We start from the raw sequence: 5,780 nt of genomic DNA, 5'->3' as shown, positions 1-5,780 counted from the left end.
CCTAAATGACATCACAGCAAAAGAGAGGTTCTCTCCCGTCACCACCAACTGGATCAATGTGCTTGCTGAAAATGGTCGCTTAAGCAATACCCAAGGAGTCGTTTCTGCCTTTTTTACCATGATGAGTGTTCATCGCGGAGAGGTACCTTGCACAGTGAGCACTGCATCTCCTTTAGAAGAAGCCATACTCTCTGAATTAAAAACTGTCCTCAAGAGCTTCATAAGTCAAGGCCAAGTATTGAAATTGGAGGCTAAGACTGATCCGTCAATCACGGGTGGAATGACTGTGCGCATTGGAGAGAAATATGTTGGCACGTCTGTCAAGACCAAGATTCAGAAGCTGGGCAGGCCTATGCGGGAGGTTGTCTAAGTGTTGATTTTCTGTCATCAGTGAAAATTCTTAAACTTGGAGCAACGATAAAAAGCTTCCAGAACAGATCAAAAAAAAAAAAAAAAAAAAAAAGAACAACAGAAAAAAGACAAAAATGCTTATACATGCTATGACATTGTTAAGCCTTAAAAATGTTATGCTAGGTTAAACCAGTCACAAAAGACTATACATTGTGTAATTTCATTTATATGTAATGCTTAGAAAAAAAAGATACAGAAAAAACTCAATTAGTGGTTATTCAAGCCAGCCAGGAAGGAAGGAGGGGACTGGGTGAAGAATGACTGTTAATGGGTACAAGATTTCTTTATGGGGTAATAAAAATGTTATAAAATTAGATTTTTGTGATGATTGCTCAACTCAGAGGATATACTGAAAACCATTGAACTATATACTTTAAATAGGTGAGTTTGTGATATGTGAGTTATATCTCACTAATGCTGTTTAAAAATGGATACTAGCAACAAAAAAAGAATATTGACTTTTAACTGTTGCTTAAAAATAACTGGAAGTCTACAAATCAATCTATATCATTTGGCTATAATACGTTTTTGAGTCAAAACACCAATTTGTTGTTTAATTCTTTTATCATCTTTTAAAAAGAGGAAATAGAGTAGAATAAATCAAAATGGACTGTAATAGAAGGAATAGAATAGAATAGAATAGAATAGAATAGAATAGAATAGAATAGAATAGAATAGAATAGAATAGAATAATCAGAGAAGAAAAGGAAAAAAAAAACATAATAAAACACATAATGATCTTATGTATGAGTTACATTTTAAGGCTGGTGATCAAAATGCATTAAAAATGCTGATGTATGTATAATCTACTTCCTTTCTACCACCTACCCTCTCTGCCAGGCAAATAGATGAAACTACTGAATCTTCACATAAAATTTCATGTTTAAATGTCTACTTACTCTGTACCTTTGCGGTTTGTCACATGAATGGGATTTCACCTTTCTATAAACATGACAGAATTTTATGAGAAAGGAGTATCCATCACTTTTCCAGAGGAAAAAATCCTGGATTTTAGCCAATGTTTATATGAATTACAACAGTGGTATAAACTATATCATTTTGGCAGGACACTTAGTTGTCCTTGTTTTCATCTGCTTTTTTGTTGTTGTTGTTCAGCTTTGGTGTTCCTTAAAGTGTTAAACCTTTTAACCAAAGTGACACAGGTTCATATTTGGCTCAGCCATCATTGCTTATGGTACAGCTCATGAGAAATTGCCAAACAAGAGTTTGCTATATCTGAGAGGGTTTTAACTCTAATATAGAAGTATCTTCCATCAAAAAAAGCAGAATAAAACAATCTTCTTTGTTCCAGTACCTCACGGAGCACACAGCCAGCAGAAGACAGAGTCATAAAGTGGGTACTGAAATTACAGACAGAAATACCCATAATGGCAGCCTTACAAGGCTCTTCACATTAATTCATAAAGTAAGCAGGGTTTGTAGAGTATATTTGAGGAAGAAGAAAAGAAGTCCCCACTAATTTGTTAATTACAAGGTCTCATATAAGATTAGACTTCACTTAAGTGAATGAGTAAAGCCAACACCAGTTGGGGATTGGTTGTAAAGCTTTTGAGAACAACCCAGGTGCTTTGTTTGGTACAGATGATGTCAAGAAGGAGTTAGTCTGACAATATATGTAGGGGACCTGAGAACTACGAAGATGCAATGAGAAGCCAAGATGCTTATAGACTATATCAAAACTCTGTTGCTCCAAACCAATGCTATATTACAAGAAAAAAATTCAGACTGATATTACACTCCCTGCCAATGTATGATTTCTATTGTGTTAATTTCAGCTTGGTGACCTTATTTTTAAAATAGTCATGACATTCAGAGTACCAAGAGCTCAGCTGCTCCCAAGAGTATCATCTGTTCTGCATTAGAAAGCTTTAAACTAAAGAACAAAGTTTCCCCCGGTAATGTTACATATAGGGATATTATGTTATATATAAGGTTATATATAGGAATGTTATATGTAGGGATGTTATACATAGGGATGTTATGTTATATATAGGAATCCCTGGGTCACACAATTCTTCTGACTCTCAAAAAGTCAAGTAATTTCTCCTCCTTTTAAAAGGCTGTCTTCATGGGGCTTATTTCCTCTTAGATGTTCTACTAAAAAAAACATAATACCTTGAGATAAACATTCTATAGATTTTCCAGGTGACCAGTTTATATGGTCCTATTTCTCCCAAGATCAGAACAGAGTTTCCCCTATCACCAACAAAAATCTTAGTTGTGAGACAGTAAAACTAAACCTTTTTACTCAACAGCTTGAAGTTTCACATTAGCCTATCTCTGTTGTTTCATGCAGCATAAGAAGCGATGGATGAAGGCTTAGGAGTTAGAAAGAACCAAGTTAAAACAATAACTCTTCTACTTATCACCCACACCACCTCAGACATCAGTTAACTTCTCTGTTCCTTACATAATTAGAATAATAACACATGGTAGTTTTTATAAAATAATTATAGAGTGTTAAAATGTAATAATTAAGGTAAGTCTCAGTCTAACAAATTTCAATTGAGTTTATTATTTGGGGATAACAGAAAGTTTAGTAGTCTTTCTGTATCTTTGTATCTTACTGATTTTCTTTCACTTGCTGTATTTTCCCTTTCAGATCTCATTGTGGTCTTTACTCATTAGAGGCAAAAACAGTACTCTTGCTTCTCTCTTTGAATATGCCGAAACTGTTAATATGCAGAAATTGAATAGAAATCAAACACACAGTCATCTCTTAGGACTAAAATATACAGAAGGAGAAAAAGTGAGCATAATTTTGCTCCAAAACACTGGATGTTGTTTATGCCTAGGGTAAAATTTTTCAGTTTCAGCACTATTGGCATTTGAAGCTGGATGACTTCTTGTTGTGGGGGACTGTCCTGTATATTATGAAATTTTTAGCAACATTTCTGGCTTCAAGCTACTAAATGAAAGTACCACCACCCCTTTCCATATAGGAATCAGCTTATTGTTGCTCTAGCTTTCTGCCTGGAGAGTCTCTAGGCTGCAGGAGAGAAAGAAGAACCCAGGCAGAGCCCACTGGAATTCATGAGTTGAGGGGATGGAGCTGAGATTCAATAGAAACCACAGTATTTAGAGTTTGCTGTATAGATACATCGAAAAAGATACATGACACAGCAGGAGAAAACATAGAAACCTGGGAGTGAGTTGAATCAGTGAACACAGTAGATTAGAGTTCTGAGGAAAAGTCATACAGCAAACCAAACAGAGAGAAGAGAGTGAGCAGAGCGACACCTTGGTCACTCGAGAACAAATCAAAGATGTAGGTCAAAAACCCGTCAAAGAAAAGTCCAGAAACTTATGAAGATGGAAAGCTAGGGCAAAGCAAGAAAGCCAGCATGCAGGCAAGTTGCTGGAGCAGGAGACGTGAGACACAAACTGCAAGATACTATGATAATAAGATCACCACCTGAAACTCAGAAAGAGTCAGATGATCTTTCCACTATTCCAAAAGCCAATTTGAGAGCCTGCAGTGGAAGCAAATAAAAAAGCTGATAGAACAGTAGACATTTGAAGATTATGGTAGATCCTCACACTTAGCCAACCACACATGAGTCAGAAGTACTTACAAAATTACCAAATAACTAAGAGATACAAGGCATCTCTACATTGCACATTATAGAGTGTTAAATACTAAAGGGTTAAGCTAGATCTTAGACCCTTCTCTCATTCGTATGCATGGAACTCAATTATTTTGTGAATCTCTAAAATGTTTGCTTTCTTTCTTAGACCTGGCACCTTACTTTGATGCCCTGTTTGGTTATGAGAGTGTTCCTGTCAATATGTCTTGCTTCCTCAACTAAATTCTGTGTCTCTTAAGGTCAAGAACTTCATCTTCTTTGCATTTCCCATGCTGCTTAGAAAAATGCTAAGTATTTAGAAGATGCTCTGTTAACTTGTCTAGAATGAATAATGAATATTACTAATCCCTGTGTGTGAGCATCTGTTTCAGAAATGACATGAGAGAACTGAGAGGTTTGGGAAGACATTTCATGACATTGTGGATTTGGGGGGTTCATTGTTATAGCACTAGAAATGATATTAAGTTGGTCACCTGGGTCTAATTTATTATGTAAATCTTAATGAATATAAAATGATATTAAACAATGAATTTAAATGAGGAGATTTAATGAGAAATTTCCATCTGCATATTTCATCTGGGCCACTGTTACTGCTTCCCAAACTCTATATTAGGATACTCAGGTGTTCTGAGAAGATCAATGAACATAACATCCTGGACTTTTACAATCCATGTAGCCATTTTAAGACGACAGAATAGAACAAGTGAGAGTCAGTCACAAAAAGAAAAAGGAAGATGAAAGATGTGTGATGGTGGAAGAGGGTAGCAAGGGATGTGTGCTTGCATATGTGTCTACAGACATACAATTTTTATGATTTCACATATCTTTATGGACTAAATTTCTCTAGTATTCATCATTAAGTTTCTGAGAATAATGGTTATACATTATCTTAGACAAGCACAAAAACGTGTGCTGAAGGCTACCTTATATTACTTATGTTTGGAAAGGACACATGTTGAAAATGATTGAGGGGGAAGAAAACTGACTTTAGGCTAAGATTTCTAAGGTTTCATGGGAATAAGAAGTGAAAGTGATATGAAGTTCAAAGTCATTCTCACCAGGGTGAAGTTCCAATGTTAGTCATTGCTGTCTGGCAAACCAATAAAATTAGTTACAACCAAAAAGCTACCACAACAATTCAGTTTAAGATGTTTCATTGAGTAAAACTAATTCTAAACAACAGAAAATTCCATAACTTTGCTGATAACTTAGCTCTTTTTTCTCTCTTTGAAAAATGTCACTATGCTTACTTGTGTATTAAAATATAATTTAAAATATATGAAGAATGTGTAGAATTGTGTAAATTTATATAATGTAATAGAAAATGTTAAATTGCCAAATGGTACATATGTTTTGATTATAATGATATAAAATTTTATAGGCATATGAACAAAATAGAGAAAATATAAGAACTTTAATTGTGCTAGGTTGTAGAGTTGTAGATGATTTCAAATGTGCTGAAATATTGTGAAAATACAGTTTTCCTTTTTTAAAAAAATATAACATAAAGAGTTTAAAAAATAAGATCACCTTTTTTAACCAGATACCATTACAGTTTTTATGGAATTCCCCCGGCTGACACATTAATCAAATAAAATGTCCATCCCATGTCTTTGATGTCATTGTTTTACCTTCTCATTTCCTTACATTAGAGGCAAAAGATCCATATCAAATTATGCCATGCCTTTTGATAAATACGTTTATGTGAAAACATATAACTCATAACTCTTAGTTTTTTCCACCAAAGAAAGTAGCTGATAA

This window comes from Mandrillus leucophaeus, unplaced genomic scaffold, assembly GCF_000951045.1.
Source record: "Mandrillus leucophaeus isolate KB7577 unplaced genomic scaffold, Mleu.le_1.0 Scaffold471, whole genome shotgun sequence".
In the NCBI taxonomy this organism is placed as follows: Eukaryota; Metazoa; Chordata; class Mammalia; order Primates; family Cercopithecidae; genus Mandrillus; species Mandrillus leucophaeus.
This window is presented reverse-complemented; position numbering follows the sequence as displayed.